Here is a 14,177-nt window from a genome sequence, read left to right as displayed (position 1 = left end):
CAAAAACATAAACGATATCAAAAACGTAAGCGATATCAAAAACATAAGCGATATCAAAAACGTACCCGATATCAAAAACATAAACGATATCAAAAACGTAACCGATATAAAAACCTAAAGGATATCAAAAACATAAGCGATATCAAAAACGTAAGCGATATCAAAAACATAAGCGATATCAAAAACGCAAGCGATATCAAAAACATAAGCGATATCAAAAATATAATCGATATCAGAAAGATAAGCAATATGAAAAACGTAAGCGATATCAAAACCATAAGCGATATCAAAACCATAAACAATATAAAAACATAAGCGATAAGCGATATAAAAAACATAAACGATATAAAACATAAGCGATATCAAAAACGTTAATGATATGAAAAACATAAGCAATATCAAAAACATAAACGATATAATAAACAAAAGCGATATCAAAAACGTAAGCGATATCAAAAACATAAGCGATATCAAAAACATAAGTGATATCAAAACCATAAACGATTTTAAAAACATAAGCGATATCAAAAAGATAAACGATATCAAAAACATAAACGATATAAACAACGTAAGCGATATCAAAAATCTAAGCGATATCAAAAACATAAGCGATATCAAAAACATAAGCGATATCAAAAACATAAGCAATATCAAAACCATAAACGATATCAAAAACATAAGCGATATCAAAATCGTAAGCGATATCAAAAACATAAGCGATATCAAAATCATAAACGATATCAAAAACATAACCGATATCAAAAACGTAAGCGATATCAAAAACATGAACGATATAAAAAACATAAGTGATATCAAAAACATAAGCGATATCAAAAACCATAACCGATATTATAAACATAAACGATATAAAAAACATAAACGATATCAAAAACATAAACGATATCAAAAACATAAACGATATCAAAAACATAAACGATATCAGTAACATAAACGATATCAAAAACATAAACGATATCAAAAACATAAGCGATTTCAAAAACATAAACGATATCAAAAATATAAGCGATATCAAAAACGTAAGCGATATCAAAAATATAAGCGATATCAAAAACATAAATGATATCAAAAATATAAGTGATATCAAAACGATAAACGATATCAAAAACATAAGCGATATCAAAAACATAAGTGATATCAAAACCATAAACGATATCAAAAACATAAACGATATCAAAAACATAAACGATATCAAAAACGTAAGCGATATAAAAACCTAAACGATATAAAAAACATAAGCGATATCAAAAACGTAAGCGATATCAAAAACATAAGCGATATCAAAAACATAAACGATATCAAAAACATAAACGATATCAAAAACATAAGCGATATCAAAAACGTAAGCTATATCAAAAATATTAGCGATATCAAAAACATAAGCGATTTCAAAAACATAAACGATATAAATACATAAGCGATATCAAAAATGTAAGCGATATCAAAAATATTAGCGATATCAAAAACATAAACGATATCAAAAACATAAACGATATCAAAAACATAAACGATATCAAAAACATAAACGATATAAAAAACATAAACCATATCAAAAACATAAACCATATCAAAAACATAAACGATATCAAAAACATCAACCATATCAAAACCATAAACGATATCAAAAACATAAGCGATATCAAACACATAAACGATATAAAAAACATAAACGATATCAAAAACATAAACCATATCAAAAACATACACGATATCAAAAACATAAACGATATCAGTAACATAAACGATATCAAAAACATAAACGATATCAAAAACATAAACGATATCAAAAACATAAGTGATATCAAAAACGTAATCTATATCAAAAATATTACCGATATCAAAAACATAAACGATATCAAAAACATAAACGATATAAAAAACATAAACGATATCAAAAACATAAACGATATAAAAAACATAAGCGATATCAAAAATCTAAGCGATATCAAAAACATAAGCAATATCAAAACCATAAACGATATAAAAAACATAAACGATATCAAAAACATAAACCATATCAAAAACATAAACGATATCAAAAACATAAACGATATCAGTAACATAAACGATATCAAAAACATAAACGATATCAAAAACATAAGCGATATCAAAAACATAACCGATATCAAAAACGTAAGCGATATCAAAAATATAAATGATATCAAAAACATAAACGATATCAAAAATATAAGTGATATCAAAACGATAAACGATATCAAAAACATAAGCGATATCAAAAACATAACCGATATCAAAAATATAAGCGATATCAAAAACATAAACGATATCAAAAACATAAACGATATCAAAAACGTAATCGATATCCAAAACCTAAACGATATCAAAAACATAAGCGATATCAAAAACGTAAGCGATATCAAAAACGTAAGCGATATCAAAAACGTAAGCGATATCAAAAACGTAAGCGATATCAAAAATATAAGCGATATCAAAACCATAAACGATACCAAAAACATAAACGATATCAAAAACATAAACGATATCAAAAACACGAGCGATATCAAAAACATAAACGATATCAAAAACGTAAGCGATATCCAAAACAAGCGATATCAAAAACGCTTCGCCGACTTCATTGCCACCAGATCACAAGATTTTTACGTTACTATCATGAACTTATTTTGCATTGGCAAAAGTGGGTTGATTCTGACAGTGCTTAATTCGATCAATAATTTGTATTTGAGCCCAAGATGTGATCAACCGAATTTTAAAGGTAAAATCCGCAAGAACTTACTTGTCAACCTCATTTATAGATATCTAAACATATATATATATATATATATATATATATATATATATATATGTGTGAGTGTGTGTGTATGTGTGTGTGTAGTTATATATATATATATATATATATATATATATATATATATATATTTAAATACTTATCAAATTAATTGAAACTCTCTTATTTATAAATTATTTCTTCACGTTTCTGTCTTATACGGCAGAAATTAGACTGGGTATGCCACGTCGTTTTCGCCTTTCTACTGTTTGAAATCTGCTATTGGCGAACATCTAATGTAAAATCCAACTTGTGCCAATGCCTATAAAATAGATTGTTTCAAAATATTGCACCGGGTTGACTCTCAAAATAATTTAAAGATTTTGAAGTCAATCTCAATATTTTTACACAAGCCGTCGCTTTCCCGATAGAAAGAATGCTTTAAATGATTAGAGCTGCTGGGAGATATATTTTAATCGCTGTCATACCCCTTCCATTTCAATTGTACATATATTTGATAGTATTGCGTGTGTGTATATATATATATATATATATATATATATATATATAGAGAGAGAGAGAGAGAGAGAGAGAGAGAGAAAGAGAGAGTGAGAGAGAGGGCAAGAGAAAGAGATAAAGAGCGAGAGAGAGAGAGATTTCACACGAATTTCTGTTCGCTTTTTCTTCCTATTTTTAACTCATATATCTCTGAGTATTTGCTCTTGCGTGACAATTTTATACGATTTTTTTTTCTCTCATATTTTTATATTCAACGATTTACCCTTGATAACTCTTTTGATTAAAAGGATTCCTAGAGTTTATTTTCAAATCGCTTATACTATTGGCAAAATCTATAAAAGCAAGACCGTCTTAAAAGACAAGATGGCCGGTGGGCAAAAATAATTTAATCTGCTGACGTCATCACGGATAGTCCATACCGGTGACACCGGTAGTCACCGGTAGGCATTCGTAACGACAATGTCTTGAAGTCAGTGTAATATTTCTTTTTTTTATTAAAATGCCTTCACGGTGCATCGTTCCAACTTGCTGAGGAAATTATCGTAAAGGACCAAAAAGTGACAGTATTCTCATTTCCGAAAGATAAAGAATTATAATGCAGTAAAAAAAAAAAAAAGATTTTACACCATCTCCATTCAGCAAAGTAAGTTTTAACGTGCTCCCCCCCTGTATTTAACACGATGTAACTATAATTTAATTCAATATTATCATCCTAAATGTTATACCATTCAAAAGAAGAAGCTTCAAATAAATTGCTAATATTAAAAAAAAATTTTTTACAGCATATAAAACTAATGAAAATGCGAGACAACATCGACTCTTTAAAACACGATTTTTTTAAGCTGTTGACACACGTTTTAAAAATCTAACAATAATTTATTTTTCTGAAATTTTTCAATATTTAAAAATAAATTATGCCGGCTGATAAAATTTTTAAACTTTTTTTTAAAGCTAGAAAGATAAAATTTAAAAATACTTATTTATATATATATATATATATATATATATATATATATATATATATATATATATATATATATATATATATATATATATATATATATATGAAACTAAACTAAAAAAAACAACAAAAAAAACGCGCGTTCACTCGTGGTCTTAAACAGTCTTGGCCGTCGGGACCAGATCAAAGTGTAGTATCTGTTCTCCAGATGCTGCATTCTATTTCTTGTTCTCTTTCGGTGGAGGAGAAATCCTTCACGACTGAGACAATTTTTATTTTTGTACCTTTTCTCCACGTTAAAAAACGACCCTGGTGTCTAACTCTGTCCCGTGGGGAGGCATAGTAAATAAGTACAATTCATTTCATTAACGTAATTGGGTTTGTATTACTGTACACATAGATTCGAAAAAGTTGTCAAAAACAAATATATAACAAATAAATGTTATCAAAGGCAAGATAAGTTACTTTTCTACCAAATATTTTTCGTGTTTTTATTCAATGTAACACGTTTATTCAGCTCGAAAAACAGTGTTTACCGATGTATTCGAAAATTCAAGATTGCGTCTGATTCTCTCTTTAACACGGTAAGTTTGGGATAAGGTGTTATAAATAAAAAACTATACAACATACTATTAAAAACCCGCCGAATATATGTCAACCTATGTCACGGTAACATATATTGAGCGAGTTTTTAACAGTATTTTATCCGGTTTTGTATTTATAACACCTTTTCCCAAACTTACCGTGTTAAAGAGAGAATCAGACGCCATCTGGAATTTTCGAATACATCGGTAAACACTGTTTTTCGAGCTGAATAAACATGTTACATTGAATAAAAACACGAAAAATATATCCAGTTTGGCAGAAAAGTAACTTATCTTGCCTTTGATAACATTTATTTGTTATATATTTGTTTTTTGACAACTTTTTCGAATCTATGTGTACAGTAATACAAACCCACGTATTTTAACAAACTGAAAATATGGATATAAAAAAATGATTTTGCATGTTATTTTTGTTATGTGGTGAAATAATCTTAAATAAGAAACATGATTTTTTTTCTTTAGGTTAATTTTTTTACTGTGCAATATTTCATGAATTTATTAAAAATATTGTTTTTGATTTTGAAAAAATATTGTGGTTCATTTTGATTAAAAAATATTCATTTTGATTTAAAAAAAAAATATTCATTTTGATTTAAAAAAAAAAGTTTAATTTTAATATTTGTTTATTGTCTTAACTCATATCAAATGTTTTGCTTGTGTTCTGCTTCAAATATTCATAATCTTACATGCATAATTTTCATTTAAGTTTATTTCAAATCAAATCGTGTTCCTTCACTTTTTTAAAATGTAATTTCTAAGTAATTAAAGAACGCATTCTAATCTTTAAAATCTATAATACAACGAAATATTCAAGTGCTTATAATATACTTAAACAAATAACTTGTGTTTTTTTTAATTATTTTTTTATTATTAATATTAGATGAGTTTCAGTATAAATCGTGTTCTTTCTTTATTTCTTTATTTTAATCCAATTTTGAAGTTTTGTAACGCTGTCTGTAAAAATTACTGTTCATTATTGACAGTCTAAGAGTTCCACATATCTTGCTTGTTGGGACCTCGGCGATGACGTCATTTTTTCAGCTGGTCGGCCATCTTTATAACGAAGGCCACGATAAAAGTCGCAAATTTAACGATGAATGTTAAGTTGCAGTTTAAGTAAAATAATACTAAAGATTCAGAGCAAAATTGTTATTTAGCAATCAGGAGTCTCTAAGCAACCGAAGCTGCAGAAAGCCTGCTTAAATGTTCATCGTATTCTTCCCTTTTCATAATGTCTATAAGAACCTATAATCACAAAATAGGGTAGAGGTAATAGTAGGCCTTTCCACAGAAAAATGACCTCACACCTGAGATCTTAGAAAAATCTGTTGAGCAGTCAGACTGTTGATAATGAATGAGAATTATTTGCAATAACATGAATAAAGTTCACATAGTAAAGAGAAAAATAAGAAATACGAATTATACTAAAACTAAACATATTCAATATTAATTTTTTAAAAAAATAAGAATTTATTCAAAAGGAAAATGTCAAGTGTTATTTCTGTGAACCAACATTTTGTAAATAAATATTTTGATGTTTCATGAATTTGAAAGACTAACATTCGTTTGTTATTTACTTTTAAAAAATGCATTAAACCAGAAGAAAATAATAGAATACGATTCGATTTTACTTGAACTAAATTTTATTCAATATAAATTAGAAAATAAATCAAGAATTAAGTATGTGAAATTATTATGTTTGAAACAAGAAACAATCAAATACTGCAAAATATGAATTATGAATGTAGGGAATAAACAAATAATAATCAAACGAATTTACATCAAACGAAAAATAGTTTTTTTATAAAGAAAACGATTAAATTTAAACAAATAATTTAAATACAAAATTACTAGTGCAGAAATATATCTTGTTTAAATCTTACACATAAAAAGATCCATTGTATAATAAATTGTGGGGTTTTAATTAGAATTCAGCTTAATAAAAAAAGCAAAAGTACAGAATATAGAAATAAATAATGTACTTAGTCCTCTCAGGACTAAGAGTTTATATTCGAAAAATGACGTAAATCGATCATTTCTTATAATAAGAATCAAATTTCGCAAATATGACTTTTACGAAGGTTATGGGAGAACTGAATTGAACTACTATGATTTTGTTGGAATTCAAAATAATTAAAACTTTTCCTTTCGCTAAAACTCATATTTATTTTTCTAGTTAAAAATGATCAGTTACGTAAATTTTGGAATATAAGATCATACATACATCATAAAGAGATTTTGTATTTTAATTAAGTTGAATTCTACAGAAGAACCGAATTTTATACGAGTTATAAAATTTGTTGATCAAAAAAAATCAAAACTATTTGGGAATAAATTTATAAACAGTTTTGGTTTAATTTTTTTTAATGGAAATGCGTTTGTTTGACTTATGCTTTTGAACGAGAATAAACATTTTAAAATCATTATACGCAAAATATTTCCTCATAGAAATAATATAATTGAAACATTTTTTATACAAAATGTTTTTTTATGGAATTTAATCTCTCTCTCTCTTTCTCTCTCTCTCTCTCTCTCTTTCTCTCTCTCTCTCTCTCTCTCTCTCTCTCTCTCTCTCTCTCTCTCTCTCTCGGGCAGTCCGTCGATTTTGGCGATGACGCTGAAGTCGGTTAGTGTCCATGTTGAAGGTGCGATGTGAGTCCGATCGGAGCTCTGAAACCCCGGCCGCAGATGTGATACCTGATGGCAGGAAATCCGGGTAGTGGCGCCCGTAGTCGCGCTCTTTTTGCTTCTGAAGCAGCAATACTTTGATCTCTAATGGCATCGGCTGCGCCTGATACCACACTTCTCCAAACTTTCCGATCTTCAGCTTTTCTTCTCCAGCCGTTGAGTTGTTTTGTGTTTTTTAAATGTCTCTTGAACACGTCTTTATAACGCAGTTTTGAATGGCCTAGGGGTCGTGTACCTTCTTTGCGCTCACCAAAGAAAACTGCTTTTGGTAGTCTGTTGACTGACATGCCCGTGACATGTCCTGTCCATCTCAGTTGGTTTGTTACGATTATTTCTTCAGCACTGGGCATTTTAGTCTTTTCTAGTACTTCAAAATTCGATACATGGTATTTCCAAGAGATGCCCATTAGATGACGGGGTGTGCGTTTTTTGTATTAGGTTTAATCTCTTGAAGTGGCGTCTGTAGAGAGTCCGGGTTTCAGAGCTGTACAGGAATGATGGTTGGACAATAGCTCTGTACACTTTCATCTGGGTCTTTTATCCAATTCCTCTCTGATTCCACAGACGGTCTCTTAATTTTCCGAAGGCTGATGCAGCCGCTTGGATCTGTTTTGACAGTTCTTCATCAATTTGTCCAGTGTTCGTAATGGTACTGCCCATGTAGGTTAACTGTTCAACTTCCGCCAATGGGGTATCATTCAGGAGTACTTCTTTGGGGTTAATCTTTGTGTCACGGGTGTCTTGAATCAAAACTTCAGTCTTCTTGATGTTGATTGTCAGTCCAAATTTCTTGGATTCCTCGGCAAATGCTGTCACTAAATCTTGCATTGCTTGGAGGCTGTGGGTCACAAGTGCTGAATCATCAGCAAAGAGTAGTTCCTTAATCACTAACTCATGGGTCCTGATTTTTGCTCTCAAGCGTCTGAGGTTGAAAAGGTCACCACCACTTCTGGTTCGGATGTAGAGATCACCGAATTCTTCAGGCATGCTTTTCAGGACAGCACCAAGGAAAATTGAATTTAATACAATAAAAAAATTAACAAGTAAAAATGGATGTGACTAAAAACTTATTCGTCCAGGTAATTTTATTTTGCATTTGATGGAAAGATTCACCTGCAAAAGTTATTTGTTTAATAGTTTAAAAGCTACAAGAATTTAATTTTAACGTTCTGAACAAAAATTCACCTTCTTTAGATCCTTATATATCTACAGTTAAAAGATAAATAGTTCACAATTGTTTGTTGTATTATCAAAGAAATTATTGTAAAAACATTTCACTTATAAATCATTTAAAAACCGGTGCATTTTCACCTAAGAATCAAAGTTACGTGTGAATTAGTAATTAAATTCACTTAATATAAAACTTCACAGTATTTTATCTGGGAAAATATTCCTTTTAATTGCACGCGTCCAAATATAAAATAATTTAGTCATCGTTCAGAAAATAAAATACGGTTACTTTTGGACCAGTTTTATGAATCCTGCGCAATTTCTTTGAGAGTTGAAACAGAAAATAGCAATTCTTCGTAATAGTCAGTATCATGGGTCCGTGACCGTTAAACTACATCTGTGATGTTGGTAGGTCACGTTACTTTTAGTGCAAAGGTCTATTATTACGTAGATGAGGGTAGAGCACCAATACACTATAACAATGAGTGCGTTTAATAAAGAAAATGGAGCAACTAAATCCATAAGAAGTGGGCGACTGGACGTAAAAATAATTACATTCTTAAAAACCACAAATAGTACTAGCTAATTACACCAGAATCGAACTCTCTTATTGTAAATACAACATCCAAGATGTTGTCACACTTATTAATATTTTAAATGCCAACAAGGTAACTATTTTTGGTAACATTTCAGTCATTGTGCTAAAAACCTGCAGCTGGAACTAGCTCATACATTTACAAGATGTGCAATCATTGCTTAAAAGAAAAATGATTTTTATTCACTTAGCACGTTTTGCTGGTCCGCCTAGTGTTTGAAAATTGCAGGAGATCCGTCTTTTGCTGTTCAGTATAGACCGATCAGTTTCCTGTGTTCCATAACTAACCTTTTGAAGATATAATGAAGCAATAAATTGTATCTTGCCTCAGCAAAGGTAATCCATTTAGCGACATTCAATACGTATTCGCCTTGCAAGATCAATAGCTAACGTACCGACTTCAATATCTGACAAAACTTATCTGATAATTACGATATTGTTAATTTTTTCTCTTCACGGTAACCAATGGGGTGGAAAGTGGTTTGTTATTATTAAAACCTTTCAAACCAAGCTTCCCTCCTTTCAACATCAACGATCTAATCGTTTAAAATGAATTGTTTTACATGTACTATCACCAAATGTTGAACATATCATTATCACTAAATTCTTAAGTGTACAGACGACCTATTATATACACACAGCTATCATATACAATCTTTTCGTTATTCTTGTTTCCCTCTCGTCGTCATCTGCAACCATTCGTTTGTACAAGTAATTGTGTCCCCCTCTGTAAACATATTGTCAATACGTCCACCGTGTTAGCATCGCAACACAAATAATAAGTCTATAAGACTTGGCCGGAAACCGACAACGTAACATCTGCAAAATTTGGCACAACCGTTATATACAGAATATATACACGCGTACACAACACACCAGTTACGTACAGAACTCTAGAACGTAACACTTTCAACACCAACGCTCCAATCATCGTTTTGCCTCAGTTGAGATTAAAGGATCTAATATCTGATGCTCCAGTAAAAATTCCATGGAACAACTGGTTTATCTACCACAACCACAAAGAATTTTCCTTTCTCCATCTGTATACTTAAATCCAAGCAGGACTTCCGTAAGCAAAGTTTCTATAAAACAATTTCAACTCTATAGAAAACAATACCACGTTAGATAAGGAACTCTTTCGATCCTTACGGATTGTTGTAGTCTTGTTGACACGTTGTATGTGCACGATTCATTGCATACTAACATAGAGAAGTTGAACTTTCTCTTTTTCCGCTTTGTGATTGTGATAACGGAAGCAAATAAAAAAAGACAACAGAAAATCCATTTTGCTGGGAGTTCGAAACTTTATTTTCTTGTTTATTTCTTGTGTTTACATCAAATCCATCTAGTTAATTTAAGCTTCCTGGAAATCTCCTGTGGAGATGGTGAAATTTCTTTGAAAAAAGCCGTCCAATCGCTTTGACGTCGAACACTCAACAGACAGCATCTGCCGCATTTCTTTGTCACATTAGATGTCCTGCTATGATGCAATTCGACGTGCATTCAGCTTAATCTCTAACTTAATCTTTTTTGTATTTAATTTACTTGACATAGAAATGTTCATTTCCAAAATGTCTATAATAAAAAAAGGCTAATATATGAATAATATCAAAGCTATTGTATATCTTTTTCGTTATTGCTATCTATAATGTCCCTTATCCCTATGTCCCTTATCCCTATGTCCCTATTATATAAAAGTCACTTTGTGTGGAAGTTCCTTCCTCATAGGTTCCGAAACGGTTGAGTCTATTTTTTGCAAATTTCACACAAAGGTAATTTATGTTTGGGAGTGTTCTTAGATATGTTTCGTACAGGAATTCATCCGATAAGTATCGAATATCGAAAAATTCCGATCTTAAAAATGGTCTTTCTCTCTTTATAGATAAAGAAAGAAGAATTTTGCAAGGGAATATTTGACGCTAAACCGGTCAAAGGAAATAATAACATCTCATCAAATCATTTCTTCTTTTAAAAAAAGTAGGTTCATTGTCATCAGGAAGTATAGCTTAGTGGAAAAGTATTCGACTACAGATTGAATGATCCCTGTTAAACCTCGGACATGCCTCACTATTTTATCTTATTTTATTCTTATTAATGAGTTCGATTTACGATTTAAAAAAGAGGTACCATTTCAAATCGCTGCAAGTCATTTCTTCGTTGGCATATTTTAAAATTAAACATTAATCAGAAGTGACTTTTCCAGGGCATTCATCCTTAAGCTTACGTAATATGATAAACAAACACAGACGGAATTTGATGAACGACATTATTATCATTTTATATATTTTTACGTTTTTGCGAAATATTCGACCGGAAAAAGTATTTTTCTTACTATATAATCACCAATAGAGGACTGATTCCATGATAATACATACGCAATCTGCATAAAATACCATGTTTAAGCGACCGGGCTACGCCAGGGGGCCAGCTAGTTAAAATTATAAAACTATGTATATGCTAAACAACTTTTAAAATGTATATTTGCCAACCAGTACGACTGACTAAACATAATATAAACGAATCCTGTTGACGCCAGTTAAATAATCAACAAAAGACATTGTCTTTCATGTCATCGATTTTGATAAAGTATGCGAAATTACTCCCGTGAGGCATTGATAATAATAGTATGATTATTACTAATGCCAATAGGATCGCAAATCGTTCTAAACAAATGTTCATATTAATGAGAGTTAACAACTTATGTTATTAAATATATATATATATATATATATATATATATATATATATATATATATATATATATATATATATACATACATAAAAAATAACAAAAAAATATTACGTGGGTATGGCTTCATTAAATTTACAAACCAGATATTATGACCATAAACGTGCGTTCAAAAACAAAAAACACCGAATGAAAACAACACTAGCAAACCAATGCTGGGAACTTATTAACAAACCGACAACTAGACTTATTAACCCAACTAGACCTTCAATAGGTAAGGTTAGCAAAAATATTCTTACTAGAATTAACAGGCTAATTAAACTTACATACAAAATTAATATATGGATAAATACAACTGATACGATTAAGTGGTTCTTAAACATAAATAATAAACAAAATTGCCCTTTCTTACAATTTTACATTGGAAACTACTACTCCTGTATCACAAAAGAACTTTTCGAGGAGGTGATTGTATTCGTGCAGCTTCTCTCCAATATGTCTGCGGATGAAATTGAAATCATCAGAAAGTTCAGAAATACTATGCTTCCAAGCAGAAATGAACTGTGAACCAAGAGGGACCAAATAAGCCAATTTGACACGTCGATGGGCTTTTTGCATTCAGCTGAAATGGCAGATGTGGTGGGTTTGTAATTTTAACCTTACTAAGATCATTGAGGTTGAAAACATCGGTCTATATTGAGACGATGGGCTTATGATTATGAACAAAAACTCTAACGGTCCTAAATGCGTTAGAATAAATAAAATCATCCTCAATGAATTTCGGAGAACCAAACTAAAAGTTGATATTGTTTCTCGTATTAAAATCGTTAATTTTTTGGTATGTAACCTTAGATTTAAAGAAGGGGTATTATGAACCATATAAAAAGTATAACGCTAATTCCATCTATGTTAACCCACAATCTAACCACCCTAAATCTATTATCAAATACATACCTAAGTTAATTAGCAAAAATAATTAGTAGTAACTCCTCCAACCGAAGTAGGAGACACTTCGATTGGAGGAGTTGTTAGTAATTCTTTTTGCTACTTAACTCCCACAAATTTTCTACAATAAAGTTCTGAAAGGCACTGGCTATAAAAATACGCAACTCGACTATATTGAACCAATACCTTTCAATAGTACACCTAAAATAAGAAGAAAGGAGGAAATAATATAGTTTACGCCACCTTTTAATATAATGCTTAAAACTAACCTAGGAAATAAATTTCTTTAAAGGCATTTCCCTCACGAAAACATTATGCACAAAATCTTTAATAAAATATTATCAAATTAAGCTATATTTCTAGTGATAATTTAGAAAAAATGGTTAAAAAAGATAATAACAAAATAGTAAATGGTATTAATAAAAATGCACCTAATGTAACTAAATCGTGCAATTGTAGTAGAAAGTGAATGCACCCTTAAAGAAAACTGCCTAATAACATCAGTTGTTTACAAAGCTACAATATCTACTAAGAAAAACCTGGCTAACAAAAATTATTATATTGGCAGAGCAAGAAACACATTCAAGGAAAGATATACACGACACAAATACTCCTTTGAAAATCCAAACTATACAGACAGAACATCACTATCTAACTACTATAATGAATTAATTGAACAGGGATCATCACCTACTGTAAACTGGGATACTTTCAGGAAAGCAACTGGTAGTCTATAATTTACCTTACTACCTATGCCTTAATGAGAAAATATATTACAACATTCAGGGAGAGGGGTAAGCTTCTAAATAAAAAAAAACACGAAAACTCTATTAATTACAAAAACCCTAAAAGAAACACCTTCTTAGTAATCTAAGTGTAATCTGAAGATTTAGAAACTACTTGAATACATATATAATGTATAGCCTAACATGCCATGTGCATACTCTTTATTTTATGTACTGTAAACCTTATGCTTGGTATGGTTGAATGACACTTATCTTCCGCTACCCATATACTTCTTCACCCCTTTCACCCCCATCCATGATTCACTTATACTAAGTACCTACCCCTCTATACACATATACAGGGTGACCCAAAATAACAGGCCCCAACTCTAATTAGGCCCCGTTTCTTAATGTTTTGTCTGAATGAAAAAAATACTTTGGTCATAACTATATTATTTATTGTATTCAAAACATCACATCAAAACACTAGGGTCTTTGGCCTTTTTTTCTCCGTTC

The 14,177-nt window shown here is 30.5% G+C and overlaps 1 protein-coding gene across 1 annotated transcript in view; it reads right to left on the bottom strand.

The window, feature by feature from the left end:
* LOC145266413 (uncharacterized) overlaps positions 1-14,177 on the bottom strand; it is a 445,667-nt gene that overhangs the window by 258,951 nt on the left and 172,539 nt on the right. The window lies entirely within an intron of this gene.

The sequence above is a fragment of the Euprymna scolopes genome, chromosome 4 (assembly GCF_053919585.1).
Source record: "Euprymna scolopes isolate OS-2025 chromosome 4, ASM5391958v1, whole genome shotgun sequence".
NCBI classification, from domain to species: Eukaryota; Metazoa; Mollusca; class Cephalopoda; order Sepiida; family Sepiolidae; genus Euprymna; species Euprymna scolopes.
The sequence above is the reverse complement of the archived record's forward strand: the minus strand, read 5'-3'. Positions and strand labels throughout refer to the sequence as shown.